Source organism: Augochlora pura, chromosome 10 (genome assembly GCF_028453695.1).
Source record: "Augochlora pura isolate Apur16 chromosome 10, APUR_v2.2.1, whole genome shotgun sequence".
NCBI lineage: Eukaryota > Metazoa > Arthropoda > Insecta > Hymenoptera > Halictidae > Augochlora > Augochlora pura.
This window is the reverse complement of record NC_135781.1, coordinates 8,146,830-8,169,913: the sequence shown is the minus strand read 5'-3', so window position 1 is coordinate 8,169,913 and position 23,084 is coordinate 8,146,830. Positions and strand designations below refer to the sequence as shown.

Here is a 23,084-nt window from a genome sequence, read left to right as displayed (position 1 = left end):
CGTGACGCCGAAAGTTTAGACTGCTTAAAGTATCGAGTGCTTTCTCTCTCTGGAGTTCTCTAAGTGACGGAGAGTGATTACGTTAACGACATGACCGAGTACGTCCAAATAGTTGGATAGGTGCAGACTGGTACGACATCGGTGGCACGCGATCTTAACATCAAAAACGACATAAACCGTGCCATGTACAAATCTACTGACAGTGACTCGACTGACACGAGACTACTTTCCGTCGTCGATTCTCTGCCTCCCGACCCCTTTCGTTTTTACGAGGCGGAGTAGTATAGGCGAATCGCGCGATTTGGTTTTATTACCGTACCGTCAACCTGTAACGTGACCGTCGCGCTGACTTATCGTCGCGGTGATGCAACGCACACATGTACGCGCATACACCTACATATTGTGTGCGCACGATGCACGCTCGTTACATCGATGAAGTACCGTGAATGATGCCCGCGTAAATCTGCGGGATGCGGTGTTAAGTATTGAAGCGACTAATGGAAATGGGTCGTTGGATATTCTCGCAAGAAGATCGAGACGATTATCGGCCATCGTTGGATCCGTCAAGTACACCCTGCGTTTCGGTAAATAAGTACATTTGAATTCGTGAAAGTTGGTTTCCACAGGCACTCGAGCTGCGTTAAGAGGATCGTGCTTGTTGTCAACATGACTAATAACAGCATTATCGCAATCTGCTGGTTTTCAGTACTCTGCAGCTACCTGCGCAGTTGTTGTACATCACACTAGTCGAATATCGTGGCAAATCACAATCTCCGTTTGCAGTTTGCTACGTGCATGCGTAAGTTGAATTCATATTATTATTATATGTTTTTAATTATATCTTTACAATAATTCTAAGATATTCATATTTATTTAAACAAAGCTTTTTTTAATGAAAGTGTAGGAAAAAGTAAAGGTTATTTAAAACTGAAGAAGTTAGTAATAATTACTTATCTTTATCGTAATTTACGAATTCATATCTTATTTCCAAGAACTATGAATTATAAACCATTATAAGTCGTAACTAACCGCCAATTATCAACTAGACATACAAAACAAATCAAAGTGAATGATTTTCAAAACTGATATTAAAAAATGTTTTCAAGAGACATCTTCAGATTAATTTTTTTACTCAAACAATTGTTATAATAGAAATACTACGAAGATAAAATGGATCGAATCAAAATACAGTGTTTTATTAAATGTTGAACTAGAACTAACGTAATCGTAACCAACATTTATTTTTTTCACACAGTTTCATAAATAAAAAGCAATACTTAATAAATTAATAATTTTGTATAATCATTCATCATCAGTACGTATTTATTCGAAGCTCGATTGTCAGATTGACGCGTACTTATCACTGTTTTCGATTGAAATTCGAGCGAATAAAATTAAATTTATTTAAACTCAATGAATTTTTTCGTATAAAACGGGACCACCAGTTGATCATTTAATAAAACGGGAGCATTGTAATATCGCTACGTAAGTACCAGTGGGAGTTAAACTAAATCATTTCAATTACGATCGTAAAAGGAATTACATGCATAAAAACACGCGATACAGTTGCGCGACATTTGATTTACCTGAGCGCAATCAAGTTTTACGAGCGTGGACTATTTCCTCGAGTCGATCATTAGTCAACGTTAAGAACAAGGTAAGAGGGGGGAGTGAATAATCGCAGTATTATTCAAATCGACTCTCGCCTTTTACAACTTCTGTAATTTTTCTTCCATTTCGTATGGTGAAAAAGTTCATTAGCACTTTACGGTAAATTAGACTAGTATTGTGTAATTCGATACGCTTGACCCTTAATAACACGAAGATAAATTAAAGTCGAATTGATAACAGAGAAAATACGTGAATTGGAATAATATTTTCATATGTTCGATATTCTAACTTCTAATAAGAATATTTGTTATTATTTCTAAATTTACACATTAGAATTGAATGTATTAGATAAAGAAATTCGATTAATATATTTGGTATTCTTAATAACAGATTAGTTCCATGTACACAACGGAATAACTTATTTAAAACTAAGCTAAACAACTTATTCAAGGCTAGGTTGACCAAGCCGTCTTCGACTAATTTCGGTCTGGGAGTGTTGTTTCCAACTCTACATTTAGCACAACCTTTCTTTTTTTTATCTTTTTCTATCCGATATATGTGTGTTTATATCGTACTACCATTTATATAAATGTATAAATAGATATTACTACAATAGTATTCATAACAGACCATATATAACGAAATTAAGTCGTGTAAAGCAAGCAAGCTAGGTTGGCCGAGCGGTCTAAGGCGCCAGATTTAAGCTCTGGTTCCCGTCAGGGAGCGTGGGTTCGAACCCCACACTTAGCAAATTCTTTTTCTTCTTTTTTTCTCCATAGATCTCATTCCGGATGGTAGTGACATCTATTTGTATTTATTTGCAACATGATAAACTTCGTCCCTTATATACTAAAATACTACAAGCCCGTACAAGCATGCTAGGTTGGCCGAGCGGTCTAAGGCGCCAGATTTAAGTTCTGGTTCCCGTCTGGGAGCGTGGGTTCGAACCCCACACTTAGCAAAATCTTTTTACTTTTCAAATCCGATTTGTCATTGATGAAATTACACTTGAATGCATTAATGCTGTACAAATACGCATGAACAGATGCTAGAGTGCGGTGTAAAAAATTAGAAAATATGCGATGTCACGTTCTGAAAGGAATTTTTTTCTCTTAACATATGAGCCACTGAGAATTTATAGTAACTTCCTGAAACACTGCGTTACATAAAGAACGAACTGTAGTTGCTCCTTCTTAAATAATAATTCTAAGAATAAATGTTAGATTTCCTTACTTGGCGTACTCTATCGGTTCATAATTAAAATTAGTATATCGCTATGGAAAAATTTGCCATAGATAGCTTTTAGCTGAAAATTAGATATTTTTAAGAAGTATTAGAAACAGTCACTAGGTAATGTGTTAACATTAGTACATATTATTGATTGTCCAAGGCTTTTATGCAAATAAAAATGTATGTGTTAGTCCGTTAAACTGTAAACGTATAACAATTACATTTCAAAGTATCCTTTGTACGTATATCACAGCAATTTCGTAATATCCGTGATCTTTAAATATCGCTTAAATGGTACAGCGAGTCCCATGTAATCGCATGAAAAATGCTTTCGTTAACAAGTCATTAATTAAAAGAGTGGAAGCTGGATTTGCAATTACAGAGCATCTCAACGAGGAGATAAATGGTTCTGGCTTTCGTCGTAGCCGGATTCGAAGTGACTCGGGGCCTCGTAACTGATGGCAGCGATAATAGAGCCGAGTATAAATGACTTGATGAATAGTCATAGACAATTAGGGAGGTCGAGATAAGCCGGCAAACTATGCGCCAGCAATTTTAGCCCGTTGATCCCGTTAGCGAGTAGCGAGAGCGCATTCGCCTCGACGTATTTACATAACCCGTGCGATCGAGTAATCGCAAACATCGTAATTACCAATATTTTCGTAGTGGAATCGTGTTCGCAATCCGCGCGATTCGTACGACTAACCAGGTTACTCTTGAGATACTCGGACTAAAAATTACTCAAGTATTCAGGTATATTATAAGATGTCAGGCTACTTGAATGCTCAGTTATTTATTTGATTTTAGATCAAATCTGAAATATTTACAGCCAAAAAATTAAAACAGTATTAAAATAATGTTCTTCAATTTAAATTTATTGCTTTTGTTGGATTCGTGAACAAACTATAATATATCATTACTTCTTAATCCTCTATAATTATCTGCCATAGCCTATCACATCTCATGCTACATTCTTTCATATTCACTGATTGGTTCTCACTCCATTTTTACTATTATAGCTATATTTTATTAATATTATATTAAATCAAATGAAATAACAAGAAGAAGAAGTTTAAACTATTAAGAAAGTATGGATGAAAATAATTTGTTACATCGTGAGAACTTTATATTTTAAATAAATAGAAATTAATAATTAATGTTAAAATAATACAAGTTTTTGTAGTCAGATGTAAGACCCGATTTATGAAACACTCGACTACTCGGCTGTCTCATGATATGATATAGCTCTATCTGGATATCTTATGGACAAACGGTATCTCGTGTACTCTGGTGAAAGTACTGGTCCATGCTTTACAGTTCCGTACAGAGACCTTACGATTGTACCGAGTCCCCTGTGGGCGAAAAAGCCTGACAACGCGTTTATCGACGTTTCCGAGTTTGACCAACAGTTTCGTTCGAATCGTTGTACCGGGAAGGAAAAGGAGCCGATTAAATCGAGTTACGGAACCGGCAGAGGCGGCAGGACTAGGCCGCCCAGCCCTTTTCCCAGAAGACCAGGACTTGACACCGTAAAAGTGTCACGGGGGCCTCTTTCCCCGTTGAAGTGAGCCGCCCGTTGAAACGCTTGTCACAACAATTTCGGTAAAAAAGCACAACTCCGGCGACACAATGACCCGGGACACTTGTAATTCCATTCCGTCGCATCTGTTGTCATTCTCACGTTACCAGCACCGATATTTCGGTCTTCCTCGTTACCCGCCTAGGTGCGCACGCGAGGGATAGAGACGCACAGAGATTCGCAGAGGTAGTCATGTTGAAGAAAAAAAATCAGACTCGCGTATTTCAAGCAACCCTTGCGCGAACGTTGTACAATGGAGCAGAGTGGGTCCCCCTGTAGCTAAGGGGTGCCGTTCCTGTCGATACTGTGGTCGACGAATAAAAGGTCCGCTATGAAAGGAAAATAGGAAGAGCGCAGGGAGAATGGGGGGGGGGGGGGCAGCGGGCTAGGTGTTCGGGCGTCGAGGTGCTCCCATCATCTTTCTTGCTCCTTTGATTTCATCAAATCTCTTTTTTAATCCTTTGACAAATGTGCTCATCGGGCAACCGTCTTATTCTTAATCATCTTAACACGTGCTTGTAGTCCAGAATAAAATTATCTTCGTTTTAATTAAGAATATTCATTTAAAATCTACAACAGATAATGTCAGCATTATAAATTTCGGAATGTATTTAGAGGGGTATGAATGTTGAAGTCTAAATAAAATCTAATGATCAGTGAGAAGGTTAGCTCTTACTCGCAAGATTGTTCGTTTTAATTTTGTTTCTATTCTGATCTGAATGATGTCATCCTGAAAGCATCCGAGTGCTCGCTGATATCATAAAGTGTACGAGATACGTTCATATCTACAACTACGATAAATACCACGCGTCGATTCTAAAATTATGAGCTTAAATAGACCGATGTATGGAACAAGATGTTTCCATTTTGCCTAACTTTTACTTTTGTGCGTATTGATGAATACAATGTAAAAAATTCACACAATTCGTTGTCCATTTCTTGCTCGACCGCCGCCGTTTTCGCGTTAGGGTAATTCAATTTCAACCGGCGAGGCGTAAAAGTAAGGAAAAAAGAAATTGGAAAACAAGTCTGGTGAAAATGTCTTCCGCAACGCGATCCGCCGCCCCTTACGAATCCGAAAGGGAAATCGTATTTATAATACTTACGCATTTCAAGCCTGACGTCCCGTGAAATCGCGTTACCGGGATTCGGAATATTAAATTCATCTCTGTCTTCCCAGGCTATCGCATCGTGTTATCGTCACCATAATCGAACCCTAAAACACGGTCTCAACTGGCGCCCGACGAATAACACCGTCCGAATACGATTAGCTGTTTCAGTTGCCGATACTAAATTCGAATCGGTGGCAGTATTTTAAAGGAAGAAAGTTACATTAAAAATTTTTTTCGACCGCGGTCGACAATGGCAGAGTTTGTATATAGCAAATCGAGTGTCAGCCACAAAGACTGCGGTTGACGCCGCCAATTCTGAAATACAACGAAGATGAGGCAAAAATTAATCAACCGAAAACCATAAATAACGATTCGCGGCGGTCCCGGCCTGCGTACGGTCAGACAATGGATGACAAATTGCGCGAAAGCAAAACAAACTGAGGACTAGATTGAGCCCGGCCGGTCGATTCGGTGGCTTTGCCATTGTCATCAATATAACCAGCGACATAATCTCTGTGTGGCGAGCAAGCGAGCGCGCGCGCGCGCGCCGGCCAAGAAAAATGGACCTTTCCGCCGCTGTCCGAAAATTCCTTTGAGCGGAATTCGTTTCACCCCTGCGAGATAAAACGTCCACCACCGCTAGTCGTCCAACGAAAACCTCGCGGAGGTTGCGGCCGCGTCGTTCACCGAGCGTGTTCCTTGAAGGAGGCTGCCGTGAACGAACTTGATCTTTGCGCGAGGTTATCAGAAGGTACATAAACATAAACAAGAGGTGGCACGCGGGCGCGGCGTGCTGGGCGGGTGTGGATGTTTCGAGGGGAGAGTCGCTTTGTGTAGAAGGGAAGATCGGATCGGGGCCGCGTTAAAAAAGAAGAAAGAATAGTCTTAAGAAGAGGACGGCATGGCAATCGTAAATGTTTAATATCGTGATTAAAGGCGCTGGCGCCTCTCATTATTATTTCAGTCTGGAGGACATTTCACCCAGTCTTCTACTCCCTCCTCCGCGTCACCGCGTTTCTTTTCAATTCTCACTTTCCTTCGTCGGCTTAAAAATCCTCCGTGAAAATTAGCCGCCTAAATATTTAAAGCTCCCCTTCCGTCTCCTCCTGCTCGCCCCCCCCCCCCTGCCCCAGCTCCTCTTCCTCCCACCCCTCTCGACAACAGTGCTCGCAGAATCGAGGAAAAAGAGAAGAAGAACGGAGAAAGAGAGACGGGAAATCTAAAAAAAACAAGAAGAAAACAGAGAAAAACAAGAAAAAGAGGCACGAGCACAAAAACCGTCTGCGGGCCGCGTTATTGTCCCGGGTATGGAGACAGGCGTGATCTCTTCCATCTGATGGATTTCTGCTGCAGTCACCTCTAACCACCTCGCTCGTCACTTCCCGTTGCGCTTCGTGCCATTGGACACCCGACTGACTTTTTGTTTTAAATCCTTTTCCTCTCTCGTCCTCGGCATTCAGCTCGTTCCTGGTTGTTCACTGGCTCTTCCCTAGTACCCTCCGCCGAGGCGCGAACAGTGCTTGGTGCGAGTACCCGGGACGGGTGTGAGCATCGAATTAACGCGTAATTTCTTCGGGAAGACTTATCACGCGAAGTGAAGCCCCGACGTGACGGGAATGCCTCCCAGCCGCCGCGCCGCGCCGCGCCGGAGAAACGAATTTATGGAACGACGATGAGGCATTTCTCTATTGTCTACACCCTCGCTGGCAGACACCTCCGTGCATCGAGTAGCTTGCCCGCCGCCGAGGGAGGACGGGACCGACCGGGTTCAATTGGACATTTAAATTCAGCCGGAAGTGTCGATGTTCCAGGCGCGAAAAGAAATCCAGCCGGCGTCGTCGTCCTCGCACGACGAAGCTTTTATGCTGGGATCGCCTGGACACTCCGCGTCCGCCGAAGGATATTCGTAAATAAAATTTTCCCGAGGGTGACAAAATGGTCACACGCTCCAGTGCTGACCCTATTCGGGTCAGAATTTCATATCTATGCGACGTGATTCTCTTTTTTTTTATGTTGTTTTCACGTAGTTACGCTGCTTTCGACGACAGAATAAAATAGATATGGGATTGGCGGACAGAATATTATAACGGTCCGCTGACAGGGGATCCGAGACGTCCGCGGTGTTTTTCCTTTGGGGTGGGATTAACCTGGTCCGGCCAGGTCTATTAGATTTCAAAGTGTATCTCGAATTTGCTAACCGAACCGCGTGTCTTTGGCCTTTCGTGTCCACGGAATTCCTCTCTGGCCAAAGCGTTTCGCTAGAATATCGTTAGGGGCGGGATTAAGTTCAATATGTACTCGCTAATCCAAGTGAATTTCAACATGCATGTTTCATTTCGCGGTTTTCGAGTACATACTACCCGAAAGCAGCAATGTTTTAATGTTTACCTATAGCTTGGTGCAATGCATACGATTCAGGCAAACAAATCTTGTTTTGAAAACTGTGCTCTGTTATTAGGATTCAAATGGCAATACACTAGTAAAGTGTATTACCACTTGTAATTACGTATACAATAGAACCTCTAATATCAGAATTTTCTATCAAGCCACCATTTTATATGTCAGTAAAGACTGAACTATTTCATTATTAAATCACATGTGCTTCCTTGATTTATCTTTCGTTTTAGTCACAAGTTCCATGTGTCACGGGGATTTATTAGCCGTGAATAAAAAAAAAGAAATATCTAGTCCATATTTCCATTTTCAAAGCAACTTGTTGTGCAGTTGCCAGAGTTTGTGGATTTCTAGCAATTACTAATTTTCCTACATCGTGACGTAGGTTAAAGATGTATCGAGCGGTCGCGGTATCTTCTTCTTCCTCTAAAGCGATTCGACGGGCCGTAGGTTTGGGGTATTTATTTTGGACGGCAAATCGTAACTCGTTTAATTGTTGGCGACTTGTACGGATTCAGTCGGGTCTTGTTTAACGTTATGCAATTTTGATCGCGCATTTAAAATAGTCGTAGGCGGGGAAACATGCAGTCGTAAGTTTTCGTATAATTCATCGTACGTATTGATACTCAGGTGTCGGATGCTACGTTCTGCTTGATCCGTTATCTTTTCAGCTAAAATTAGACCTAGCAAGAGGTGTTCTTCATTACATTGGGCGCGAGACCGTTTCACCGCTTTGATAAAATCTTCTACTCCAATATAATCTCTTCCGTTTAATATATCTTTAGCCGGCACGTGCGCAGTTTGCAAGCTTGCTTCGTCGTGCGAACTTGATGGCTCGGTGAATCGTCGACGAGAAGGAATGCACTGAGACTTGCCGTCTTCTGGGATCATATTCTATTCCTCGTCTTGATCATCTTGTTCGCGCGCTACGTAGCCATTCGATTCGTCGTATGTTGCTAACTGGCCTAGCCTTTCGGCTAGACACCGTATTTCTTCTGATCTTTTCCTATTCTCATCTCTTAACTTCAATATATCTGCTTGCAGCGTTTCCTGCATCTTTACTAGAGTCATCCTTCGCTAAACGTAAAGAAATCTAAGATAATTGTGCTTGGGAAAGTAAGAGGAAAGAGAAAGAAAGCGATATGGAAGTGGAAAGGGGAGGAGATAGAGAAGGTTAAAGAATTCACATATTTAGGTGTACGGTTCCAAAAGAATGGAGAATGGAAAAGCCACATTAGGTTTGGGGAATTGGGGAGAGGATTTTTAAGGATGATTTTGGCAGAAGAATGTGTATGTTCAACACCCTGGTGGCAAGTGGCATAGAAGGATGTGTGCTAAAGTATGGAAGGATGAATGCAACGGGTTTTTTTCTGTAAACCAAGTCCATTTCTTGGCCCAAGGGCTGAAATTAATAAACATACATACTAGAGTCATCCCTATTCCATCAATGGATGTACTTAGAGTGGCTACAGCCTTTTCCAATTTTGCTAATCTTTCGTCCATTTCGATAACCGAATCAACGGAGTCACTGTCGCGGTCACTGTTATCTGATGTGAATTCAGCGAGTGGTTCTCGATATGTGTTAAATAAATAGTAAGCCACGGCTTACCTTTGGATCAGCTTTGTGGTGGACAGCGTTGATGACTTTCAGGTAGTTCTGGTCCTTGTTTCTTGGTTGGTCTGCTCGCTAATCGTCTTGTGGCACTCATAGTCCCTGCGTTGATTTGAGCGCGCGTAGTTTCGAGTCGCGGTAGTTTCAAAACGATCACTTTTTATGCATCTTTATGCATCTTTATGTATTTATGAGCTTACCGATTCTGGCAGGATCGCCAAATTGTCACAGGGATTTATTAGCCGTTAATTAAAAAAAAAGAAATATCTAGGGTCTAGGAATAGATCCTGTCATTAAGATCTTCTGATCTTATCATATTAACGTATCTTTTAAGATTAGATTATTCTTATTTCGCGATTTTTGGGCCGAGCCGTAGCGATATCAAAGGACACAGATATGACGTTTGAAAGACTGAACTTTATTCATTAGTCTGTTGGCCTTTTTATACAGAGGTTTGTAGGGAGTGGGGTAACTTAGAAAATGCTGCCCTCAGCGTTGCAACTATATCCGATCGGTGTGGAATATGTTAGTGTTGTTGCACATGTGTAAATACACAACTGATAACAACACTTGTAATTTGAAACTGTATATGTGGTGGTTGAAGCTATGAATTGATAAAAATTGATCTAAATGAACTAAGAGATTGCCAGTTTTGTACAGCCATTAAAAATATCTATTCGAAATTATCTTTTCATTTTCGTCATTATTTGTATCGGGTCAGAGCAAAATTCCTTGTGCAAGCGATATTTATTGTTGCTTGTGCAATCTCCATATGTATTAGTTCTACTTTTTATATTAAAGTATCTTTTATATAAAAGTATCTAGAAATAAGCCCAGAATTTTAACAAAAACACGATTCAAAATTCATTTCCACCTTACATGTACTGCTATATAAGTAATCTTATCACTTCTATTGAAATGGTTCATGAACTTTTGACTCAACAGTTGAACTCTGAGCGAACAGTTCAAACGCACATACTAATTGACGACAAACGACAAAGGTCGCCGCATTTTTCCATTTTCCAAGATGCATCGCTTACGAATACCAAACACAGATTTTACGTAACGCGGCTGAACGCGATGCTTGAATTTACATAGAGGATAATAAGAGTTCCCTTATCGCGCGAACAATGGAAAAGAACACGCGATGGTGGACCGTATCTTTTTTCGCGATCGACTGTCTTTCCCTCGGCGACTGCAACATTAAATGGTCACGTTTACCTCCGATCAATCAAGGTCTTTATCCGCAACGGCGGGTTTCTTGCGAGCGTACAACTCATCGGTGTTCTATTACGTTAGACCTGAGCTATGCCCCGGCCTACTGCGTCGTTTCCATCGTCGATGATTAATTCTCTCTCTCTTCGACCGCGACGGTGCGCGGCGTATACCCTACGGGGAGAAAGAACGAACGCTGGGAGTGAAGAAAAAAAAAAAGGAGCCTGTCACAGGATATTTCGCGCGATTATTCTCTCCGCATTTTCGTTGCGAATAGGAGACGAGGCACGCGTCTTTCTGGCCGCGCGATGAGCACGGCAATTCAAATGATACCATCTTTCTCCCGGCCGGCGACGACAACCGCGGGGCCGCTTTTCACTCCGATATACGAAACTTTTGCATATGACGAATGGAAGACTATTACCATTCAATCTCTCTGCTCGGCTTCGTTTGCATCCTATCATTTCTGCCGTGTGTTTCGTTTTACATATACGGCCACGGCCATCGCTCAACAACGTTGCGCATCATCGACTTTTATCGTACTTCTCCCTTCCTTTTTTTTTTCCTTCACACTAATGCGACTATATCGTGGTCATCGATTCTATCGCACTTCAACGATCGAACACGCAATGCTCGAGTAACCCCGAGTATCACCTCAGTTGCGTGTACATACACTCCACGATGAAAAGGGAGCACGTGTATCATTTTCTTAATTTTCGTCAATACAGTCGAATAACAATAGTTCTCGGTATTATCAGTTTACATTTTACAATGTATGCTATGAACGCGAGAAAATTATGTATCTTTATAAAGAAGGATTCTTTTTTTCTGCAAATATTCATTATCCAAATCTATGTTGTTTTCTGTATTCTTTATATCTTTTTACGTCTATTATTACGGATAAAGAACAGGTTAGAATTATTCGATTGTACAAAGGAGAAATTAAGAACTCCGACATTGTTATGACTATCTGATACGGAAAAAAGTAAGAAGAATGGTCAGAAAAAGGAATTGAAATTATCATTATTGAAGGCACAAGATCTCTCATCAATCGTTCAATATTCAAGTACGCAACAATCATTAATAATTTTCGAACAAGACTTCGAGAATCTATTAAGCAAAAGGAGCAAATGTTGTACTCTTAGTGTAAATTTTATGGTTCAGTTTTGTGATTAATATCGTAGGGTTTTACCGAGTATGGAAGGCAGAATGGTCGAGAGTGTGAGTCGTAAAATACAGAATGAATGAGACAGATGTTTACAGAGTGTTCGGGCAGCTCCGAGTGACCTGGGATCACATTGCTTAGGTTCTTCGAAGTCCTGCGTAGTCGAAAGTTAAAACATGAACGAGTGAAAGAAAAATAAGGAAAGAAAGAAAGAGAATGAGCAAAAAAGAGACAGAGTGTGAAAGAGTGTATGCAAGAGAGAGAGTGGCAAGTTAATGAGGGAAAAGTCTGTAAGGGTGGAAGGGCCGACGGAAAAGATCGAGGCATTCGTGAGGGAACGGTCGCCCTGCAAACTTGTGCGTTGTCGTAGTTGTTACTGTTGTTATAGTCTTTGCGTTGTCGTTGGTATTGTTATAGTTGTCACGTGAGTATAGAAAATCCACAACTTCAAATGTAATACAGTTTAGACAGTTTCTAGCTACCCGTGTTAATTTATCATGCTTGTGGCACACATGAGCATGGTCATAAAGGGATTAATGAAAGCGTAAACATTAATGCCAACTGCTTCAGTATTCATATTGTTCGCATGAGTAAATATCTAATATCGTGCACGGTTTAGTGTCGAAGTACAATAGAGTTTTTCTTATCTCAAGGTTTATTTTATAATATTGCGCAACTAAGTCTTTTTTGGGCTAATAATTGTGTATAATAAATATATTGAAATAATTTTAAATTCGCTTCAACCATTGTAAAGGCCAAACTCAATCAAATATGCTACTCAAATTTTAAAAAACATAATACAAATATAGTAATATAATGAAGTAATAATATATGAGTTTGTTTTTTAACTAAAGTGCTTTAAATTTGTAAAACTTTGGGGAATACGACGTAGCAGTCAACGATGTAAAATGAAGAATTTCAAGAAGAAAAAAAATTGGAGATGCCGGGGATCGAACCCGGGGCCTTTCACATGCAAAGCGAACGCTCTACCACTGAGCTACATCCCCGTTTTTTGATGGGTGATTATAAATTGAAGTCCCTCTCATTCCTTTATTATTGATTTTTTGACGTCCCTTTGTATATTAATTAAAATGGAAAGGGTTTTATCTGACGTACTTGCTATTCAATGTGAAAGCAATATTAAGTCATACAAGTAATTATATAATAATATATTTGTTGTCTATTATTTTATTTTGTTTATTAGGTATGTACATATTATCAAGTGTAATTGTTTATTTCAACAATGTCAAGGTACTACCGGAATAAGCATACGTAGACTGGCTTCGGGCCAGATTTCTGACGTGTTTCATCTGTTTTTACAAGACAGCGATACTAATTCCTTTGTTCTTGCGGCTATATTGTTTATTTATAACAGTACCTGTTTACACTTATTTTTACCAAATATCCTTGAAGGTCCTATGGTGTAATGGTTAGCACTCTGGACTCTGAATCCAGCGATCCGAGTTCAAATCTCGGTGGGACCTTGATTTTTAAACTTTTTTGTTAAATAACATTTTTACCCAGATTAAAGTTACCTCTCAAGTGCAAACCAACTACTTGATATTTTTTAGAAACGCTTCAATAAGAAGACAATATACAATAGTAAAGATGTTTAAGTAGACAATACAATAAACAAAGCAAAATACATAAACAAATATTTAATACAATACTACCCTGAAGTTTAAACGTAAGTGGCATTTACACATTTCTGATTAAATGCCATATGCAAACCACAGTATATTCCACTTGCACTACACTGCGCTGTGAGCATTGCATATGTTTTTGTCCGCATTTGTTTTATTCTATAAAATTTAAATAACAGCAACAGTCGATAAGCTGCCATTTTTCATACATTACATGCAAAGTTCATAAAATCTTTAACAGATAAAAGTGAACTAAGAAATATCAATCTAAAATATATTAAAAAATTTTTAATTTAAAATCTTCCTTGAATTGTTTATTACATGCGCCATCGAGGACAGAGTACTAAAAAAAAAAGTATAAAAATAATTTGACAGCGGTGGGATTCGAACCCACGCCCATACGGACTGGTGCCTAAAACCAGCGCCTTAGACCGCTCGGCCACGCTGCCTTCGGCAATGTGTTTCTCTAATCCGATATAAAACGGTACCGTAACTATGCGTATCACACATCGTTATCTCTCACAGCAATCGCACGCGCTTTATATATATCACGTCACGTTCGAAGCGTACACGTTCCATTATTTATTATAAGATTTTCGCAATTTTACCTGCTGTCCCACTAATTTCCTTAATAAATAGCATACGTGCGCGCATTTAAGGTGCGAGTTACATAACATAAAACCGAGAATCTCTGTTCGTCGACCACGACGAAATCATCGTCACCATTAAATCCGCAGAAACATGATGCGGGAGGTCAGAAAAATATTTACGATCAATTTCGTTGCTCGTTCCGTTCGCGTTTAAGAAGACCGTTGTATGTAATACCTATTAAAGGTTTCGATCATCGAGCCGAGGGGAAAGGAACTAACGAAATTACTATACTGCCGCACACGCAACGACGCGGCGTCCGTCATTACGGTCTCGTCTCTCCTCTCTCACCATCTTTACTTTCCCCTACCGGTAGCGATGCGTTGCGCGATAACATCTCAATATAAAAATTCGTGTTCATAACGCGACTCTCCGCCCGGTGTCTTCTTCTTTTCATTCCTCTTTTTTTTTATTTCCTCTTCTCTTATCACGTCACCCAAGGGACAAGCGTAAAGCTGACGTTTCAAAGAGGGAAAAAGTGGAAACGGACGGGCCGGCTGCGGTCGTGCCGAAATGGCTGCAGACAGATCGATAAATTCGCGTGAATATTCGCGTAGCTGATAAGCCGGCGAGATAAGCCGAAATCGGTCTTGCGAGTGAGGATCCCCTCGTTACGGGCCGGAGAGATACGGCGACGGTAGAAAATAGAGGATAAATCTGGCTCTTTCGTATTCCTTGCGCCCGTGTTTTATGACCTCGCCTCCGCTTGCATTCAATATTTCCAGCTCTCTCGGTTCCCGGTTTTTGTTTCTCGATTTTTGTTATCGCGTTCATCGATCGGCCCCGATTGCGGCGAGTTTTATCGGCGTTGTTTATCGTATAGTACACTGTCGGACAAAAAGATAGCACAACAGGAAATTTTTGAAATTTCTATATTTACACTCAAAGTAATACAATCATTTGATGATATTCATGTACATTTTCCTTAAGAAAGGTAACAATAAAATAATAAATGTAAATAATAATTGTTCTTTTTGCTTCTTCATATAATTCTCATATCTATGGTCGGCGAAAAGATAGCACACTTGAAGTGACTTGGTAGAAAAATGAATTTTTTGAAATAAATAACAATTAAATCTGCATTGCGTAGATACTTAATAATGGGTTGAACCTCCATTATTTTGTATAACTTCCACTATTCGATTGGGTAATGATTTATATAATGTTTTTATTACGTGGAAGTATTACTTTGTGGAAGTTTATCCCATTCTCGTCTAATGCAGTTTTTTAACTCATGAAGAGTATTAAATTGGCGATTGCCAGCGTAAACAGCTCGAGAAAGTTCCCCCCAACAATTTTCCATAATGTTTAAGTCAGGCAACCTTGCAGGCCAATCTAGTACGGATATATTTTCGGATGCAAGAAAGGATTTTACAATTCTTGCCTTATGAATGGTGGCGTTATCTTGTTGAAAAATATAATTTACTCCACCAATACGATTGGCATGCTTCTTAATCTGTTCTTCAATTAGTTTTTTATATCCTGCGGCATTCAGCCGACAGTCAATAAATTGTATATCAGTCCGTCCATTATAGCCAATTCCGGCCCATACCATTGTACTGCCTCCACCCATTTGACGACGAATTTGTGATAATTCTTCCTTTCTAATATCATGGAAATAATAACTATAACCATCTGGACCATCTAAATTAAATCTTTTTTCGTCGGAAAATATTACAACTTGCCCCCTTTTCTTCCACTGAATGTGCTTCTTCGCAAAGTTTAAACGATCCAATTTGTGGCGTGTTGTTAGTGGCGGTTTTCTTTGCATCTTTTTCCGTGTAAGGTGTTCACACGTTTGAATTACACGACGCACATTTCTGACATTGGTCTTGATGCCAGTTTCAGCAACAATTTGCCTTGCTGTGAGGCACGAATTTGATGCGGCTCGAAGAATTGTTCTCTTTTCACGATTAGTTAATGTTGATGGTCGACCAGTACTTTTCTTTCGACCATAATTTTTAACGTTCCCTAATAAATTATAAATTACTTTCCGACTTCTTTTTACAGCTAACGCAATTTTTGATATAGAAAAGTTTTGTTCTCTTAAAGCAAGAATTGTGTGAATTTCTTCTTTACTTAATCTTTTTCCTCGCCCCATAATGACAAACACTTCAAAATAAGCGAATTACCCGAAATTTAGTTATACTGAACGAAATGATAAGTGTACATTCGCAGAAAACTCGCCAAACACTGAGAATTATTATGAAAATAATAAGTGTGCTATCTTTCCGCCGCGTCCTCAAACCTACTTTTTCTAGAAAATTGCATTGTAAACAACTACACATAGTTTCGACGTTGTTTACTTCGCTTTTAAAACATACTGTTTAGGTACAATATATGATACATTCAATATTATTACTGTAATATTTAAATTGTGGAAATAATACCGGTGTGCTATCATTTTGTCCGACAGTGTATGTGAAAAAGCAGCCGGAATTTTTAAATAAAACACGAACTACCTGTTCATTCGTTATTATTTTTCGTCGTCAACGAAATATGTTCAAGGCAATACACGTATGCCAACACTTCCCACAGTCTCGAAAACGTTTTTCAAACGCGGAAGGAGGTGTGGCCTTTTACCCCTACTGCGAACTCTCTTTTATGCAAGGGTTGAATAGAGTTATAAGATCGGGTTTGGTTCTTGAAATAGCTGCGCTTATAATAATATCTTAACGAATTTTTGTTAATACGTTTAAACTCGACGTTTAATCCTGATTATTCCTTTTCATTGCTGTGAAATTTGTATAAAATTTCACAAACATACCAGACAGCTTTATGAAAATTTCGGGCACTGTACAGAAGAAGATCATTTCAATATATGCACCGCGTGACTTGAGAACGATTGTTTTTTACATAATGTATATTTCGTGGCGTCGAGACGCAAAATTCGCGCAACCGTCTGGGCCGCGTCTTCGCGACGTCCCTCGGACGATGTCGTTTTTTCCCCAGCTCGAGTATGGTACCTGTTTAGCATCGCGTTTAGCAGAATCACGCCGCCACTTTAGCCTAATACTCGTGACTGTCGGCCGTAAATGATGGATTGTTAGCGGCGGCCGTGGCTTCGCGTATAGATGATCCCGATGACTTGCACCGACTGAATTACGTCCCGCATGTCGCCTATCGCAGAGAAAATCCTCGCGCGTACATCGGCCCGTTGTGTGCGAGCCTGCGTGCGCGGAGGGAGGCGTGCGCCTATGGATTCCCATGAAATAAACTGCTGGAAGCCAATTGAGGATGATAAATCTATTATTTTCAGCGAATCATCCGCCTGCCGGCAGAAGGGAAGGGCGGAATGATGCGCCACCGCGAGCGCTCGCCCGGCTCCGCAGTCAGGTGCTCATTCGTGACTTCCAGTTCGTGTGCCGGGACGACGCGGAGTCATCTCGAGCATGCAATTAACCGGATGATGCGATTGCTTCACGGCCACGCGCTAAACGACCGTTCCCCAGGCCAATCGGCATGGTTAATGGCTCTCGGAAGAGATGGAAAAATTGACATGATCGCCGGGTTGCCAAACATTTTCATTGGAACTCCATAGTAATGGTGTAACTTTGGTACTTATTGGAAACCCATTGCCGCCAACGATAACACGTTGTCATTGAAATCAAAAATGAATAGGACTCGTGCATGCATCGCAACTACTTTGCATTCAAGGTTAGCCAGTTTCTTTCATCTTCGTTAAAGTTAATTAGTAATCATGAATACGCTAATACCGTATCAGCCTTAATATCGTATACTTAATAATATACAATTTATAACAAAATTTACGGGGATGGGTTAATGCGTGCTAAATTAGTCGAGACAAGAAATTAGACAAGCCACGACAGGCTGACCTAACGATAGAGTACCGAATGTCGTCAAAGAGTTCAATTCGGAAGTATGTAATCAGGAACGTATAAAATTAACGGAACGTCCGCAGGGCTATTGGGTGTTTTCAGGAACCCGTTCCGTGCCGGGCGGACACAATGCGCCCGCCATTAACGAAACACACGATGATTACGTATCGAACATCGATCATTATGAGGCTGCAGGCTTCACCGGGTATTCCGGTAACGGTCTATCGCCGCAATAATCGTCAGCATGCGCAATAATCATGTCGTTTAATGACAATTGATGAGAACCCGGGAAATGCGTCGCGCTTTAACATCGGTAGGAACGGTGGCCGTGCTTAGCGGACTGTATTCGCGACTTGCGGCCAACAACAACGTAACCAGCTTGAATGGCTGGCATGGGTTATCCCGTGTGGTCGCGCGTGCCTCGCATCCCGATAGGCGGAAACAGCGCGCGGATAGGCCCCGACGATTTTATTGTTGGCGCACCGATGTGCCATTACGCGCGATCAGTCAATATTTCCCCGTAAATGACCTCCCGTTTCGATACCGATTTGCACCGGCGCACCGGTAAACCCGTAGCAACGAGTTTGGACAGGTGAAACAAGCAGGCCGTGGCGCCGCTTCCGAAACCAGGTAACGGGCCGCGTTCCCCGAAACGCGATGTTACAACGGGGCAATATTTTCACGTAACTGACCTCCGGCGATCCCGGATGTGCGTTGATGAAGTGTCTATATGCACTTCGTTGCATCGGTTCCGGTGCGGCCCACGCCGCCGCCGCCGCTCTCTGCTCCGCCTCGGGTAACCTGTGGAAACACAACGTTACACAAGCTCAAATATTTGCGCCTTCCGAATCGAATTACACCGTTTCTGTTTATCTCCCCGGCGAGAATACCCGTTCTTTCCCCGGGCATGCTAATTAAAACGTGCATATCGAAATGAGGCCGAAGTTCGATCCACTCCCGCGGCGTTATGTATAATTAACTGGAAAGATGCGTTCAACAGAGGAATTCTGATCGTCGCGTTTCACGAACAAAATTCACCGGGATACGTGTAAACTCTGCAACGTAGAGCGAGTTTCATATTGATATCAAGTTCTGATGATGTCATATTTTAATTACGCTCTGGTTATATATATATATATATATATATATATATATATATATATATATATTTATTTATTTATTTATTTATTTATTGTCAAAGTTTATATACTATCACCCGGCAAAAATCGCCACCGGAGCACTAACTATTAACCAGTAACAATTTTTTAATACATCAAAAAGATTGTTTTCTAGTACTGCAAAAATGGAACGGTGTATAAAGAACTCCAGTTGAATTATAAATAATATACAAGTGATCGGGCGTACCATTGATATTGCATGGCCGTTGCGCTCACAAAAATTTCCGAGTTGTACGCACTACTGGGACGTCGGGCGAGTCAGGAAAACTTCTCGATTACCGGTGGGATTATCGATCGAATTGTGTCGAGCAATTTGTACTCTCTGCACACGCTGAAACCTCGCGCGCCCGCAGTAGATAGGATATTTTGCAGTCGAGTTGCTAGCTGCTCGAGGCCAGACATCGAGATCAACGTATAGGGCACCGAGGTAGCTCGCGAGAGTACGATGCGGTAATTGAGAGTAATTTAGCTGGACCAATTTGTGCGGACATTTCAAACCAAAAAATTTGTCCCGGCAAACCCTCTCAACCGGGGCTGGCCTACCCCTCCATTTCGCTCTTATCTCTTGCCAACCCTCGCGGATCCGGCCGGCGCTCACCTGCATCATCGGGCAAACCTCGTTTCCCGGTGTAATTCTATTTTCACGCAGCCCCGGCGATCGTATGACTCGATTTTTCCACAATTTCAAGGGCATGGGGAGTGGGTGGGAGGAACGGGGAATTTCAATTAAATTACTCGGCCCGTCTGTATTTCTCCTTCGTGTGCGTGCACCATGGGTGGTGGGGAAAAAAATAACACGCGCCCGATTACGTCGCATCCATCGGACGCGAGCAGTGACGAAGTTTTCGTCGTTTGCTTTTAATGGCCGCGTCCTTTCGGTTGGCGCCGCTTTCGCGAGATTGCCGATGATTAATCAGCCCCGGCAGCCCCATTTTTAGGCGTGGAGCACGCGACGACGATTACCCTAAGCGAGACACCGCTTCCATTTACCTTCCTTTTTTTTTCGTCTGTTTTTAATCCGCGCGACGGAACGCACGGAACACATCGCCGCCGATTGCCGGTCGATGGTTTCAGCCGAACGAATTCCTACGGCCAAGCGGCCGAAATTAATTTAAACGAACGCTATTATCTCCTTACTGGCATTTACGTGTGTAACGAGTTCGGTGACAGTGACGGAAGCGACTGTGTAACTCAACCGCAACAAAGAGATTGAACGTCACGGTTCGACGTTGATGGAAAAGATGCAAATTTTTACAGAACATTATTTAATCTTTGTACCGAAACCGATATCGGTCGATTTTCAATAGTTTATATTCACGTTTAAATATAATAAGTGCTAACATAATCATAGGATGAAACTGCATAGTTTTCCGATGTACCCACTAAAATGAGTTCGTTGCTTTGTTTTACGGGATAGGTCAGTTTATTTATTTTTTTCTTTTTGTTTAGGGAGGATATATTAGAAACAATTGCAAATGAAGTTTCACCGGAAGCGAGCAACATCGTCGACTACAGAGAAACGCGGCCAAACAGGAATCAGGATGTCTAACAAGTGAAACTACTATGTCAGTTTACCCTCTGGAAAGGTAGTAAAGGATTTGTCTTAGGCTACCTCTATTTATCTTACCCGCAAGACAAACATGTTTCCTCGCGAAGCACATAGTTGAGGGAGATTGTAGTCAGTCTAGTTTCGCTGACACGACCGAAAAGTTCTGCTCTTTCTTAAAAATTAATAACCATTTAAATAAAGATAATGTTTATCTTCTGATGAATGAAACAATCGCGATCGCCTCTTTATTCTAGCTCCTAAGTTTAATAGAAGTTGAAGTTCTTTTTGATACTTAACTCCTTTTATTCAAGCACTATTATATTACACTTTATTAGACTATTAAAATATCATTAAAGCAATGGATCTCTGGAAGCTCTTGATGATATTTGTGTGTCTCTTTAGTCGTCGGTCGTAAGAAAACAATGACAAATATTTCAAAAGGGCATTCGCCATCGAGTAACAATAATTCTTTTCCAGTCCACAAGTACAATACGGAAATTGATTTTCGATCGCCGTCGGTTGATTTCGTTCGACTGTGCGAAGACAAAGTTGTTCTGATGCATGGAAAATGGCGATGTTTTACCTGGTGCAAGAGTAGGTGCGCGGCGTGCAGCGGGCACGGCGAAAGTTCTCGGCGCGGGTTGACGCCGTGGGAATCCCCGGAGAATTGACGTATGACGTAATGCCGAAGGAACGGCGTGCAACCCTCCTCTCTCTCCCTGTCATTCCACTCGGAACCCTCCGACGCAACCCCTTGCTCGCCACCTCCACGGCGTCCTCTAACACAACGCCGATGGTACGGCCGAGGACAATGGTGCTCGCCGGTAGCAACCGGAGGGCTCTGATTTTCTCCCTCGGTGCATCAGCGATAAATGCATTTAGCCTGAGTACTGCATAGCTTGCGTCCGGAGAGATCTTTCAGCCTCGCCACGCGGTAGATTTTTTTTCTCTGTTTTTCGCTTTATGCGAAACCAGCAGAGAGAACGCCGCCGCGGCGCGACGCGCGCGCTCCTGGGTTCCTGCGCGTCCCGTGCACTCGGATGCAGTTCGAGCGCTAAGTGGATTATAAACGTGAACGCGGCACGGGAACTGTGTTATTCCGCTGCAGTTAACACGATTCTGCAGTTATGTGCAATTTTTTGTTTTCGATCCCGTCCATCCGTCTCGGAGACGGGCGAGCCGGGAGGAGAAACGGACAGGCATGCGAGCAAGCAGCCAGCAAGCCAAGCAACCCCTTCGGGGCGTGTTACGCACGCTCGATCGGCATTCATTCTCTCCGTCCCTCCTCTGCCTCCCTCCAACCCTCCTCTTAGCTTTCCGATGCCGATGCCGCGCGCGTGTTCTACGGCTCCTCGCCCGTCGTTTTCTGCTCCGGAATAAAAGAGTTCGAGCGCTTCGGAGGAATTGTTCCCTATTATTTCATTTTTTTCGAGTTTGTATATTATGTCGTTTGCCTTTTATTCGATCTCTGTGGTCGGGAATTACCCCATGAATTTTTAGCAACACTTGTCTTACTTTTTCTTCGTTGACTCAGCTAAGAGAGATTGCGTATACAATAATTTAAGCAAGTTTTCATTATATACTACATTTATTGCGGATTATTGGTTAAAAGATAATTGATTTAATCAGTCATTTGTTTTCGATGAGTATGCTCCTAAAAATCAGCTAACTGGATTGGAGAGGATATAAACATCGACATTCTTGAATACATGATATATTTTATAAAAGTGTCACATTTAAAAAAAAAATATAAAAATCAAACTGAAATAAGAAAATTATTATTATAATGGTTTAATGAACAACCTGAGACAGTCACGTTGACGGGGAAGGTGGACTTACTCCTGTATAACAGCTTACTCCGAAAAAAATACGCGTTAAGATTAAAACCAACAAAAACAGCAAACGAGATTACCTTACACAGAATTAATATCTATATGCCGGACGTGCGCGTCGTTTGTTATGCGTCCGCTTCAAAAATATATAGTCAGTTTCCCAGGAATCCGCCGGTCTCTTTGTGCTCGACATTTTCATTACACAGAAGAATCCTAGCGAGCGTATAATTAATTTGGCTTTGGCAAAGCGACCGGTACGGCGAGCCTCGTAAATTTACCTGTCAGACTTCGGTAGTTTCCTGAAATCTTAAGAATGCTTCTGTCAACGAGACGCCGGCTCTCTCTCCGGTGCACGGGTCCGGCACAGCGGGGAAGCTTTGACTCGAATAGGATCGGCATATATTGTCGGAAAATTAAGTACGGAAACCTTAATAAAATCTTGGCGAATTCCAGGCGATTTTCCGGCTTCGCGAAACG

General features: G+C 41.5%; 1 long non-coding RNA gene and 5 other non-coding genes across 6 annotated transcripts; 4 read left to right on the top strand and 2 right to left on the bottom strand.

The window, feature by feature from the left end:
• Nucleotides 1-452: 452 nt before the first annotated feature.
• On the top strand, nt 453-22,512 carry LOC144476078 (uncharacterized). The gene is made up of 4 exons (XR_013494962.1): nt 453-584; nt 707-799; nt 20,676-20,812; nt 21,253-22,512. It is a non-coding gene; the product is annotated as an uncharacterized LOC144476078 (long non-coding RNA).
• On the top strand, nt 2,278-2,361 carry Trnal-uaa (transfer RNA leucine (anticodon UAA)). Its single transcript has one exon. It is a non-coding gene; the product is annotated as a tRNA-Leu (tRNA).
• Trnal-uaa (transfer RNA leucine (anticodon UAA)) lies at nt 2,489-2,572 on the top strand. Its single transcript has one exon. It is a non-coding gene; the product is annotated as a tRNA-Leu (tRNA).
• Nucleotides 12,854-12,925, bottom strand: Trnaa-ugc (transfer RNA alanine (anticodon UGC)). Its single transcript has one exon. It is a non-coding gene; the product is annotated as a tRNA-Ala (tRNA).
• Nucleotides 13,331-13,402, top strand: Trnaq-cug (transfer RNA glutamine (anticodon CUG)). The gene has a single exon. It is a non-coding gene; the product is annotated as a tRNA-Gln (tRNA).
• Trnal-uag (transfer RNA leucine (anticodon UAG)) lies at nt 13,931-14,010 on the bottom strand. Its single transcript has one exon. It is a non-coding gene; the product is annotated as a tRNA-Leu (tRNA).
• Nucleotides 22,513-23,084: the final 572 nt, after the last annotated feature.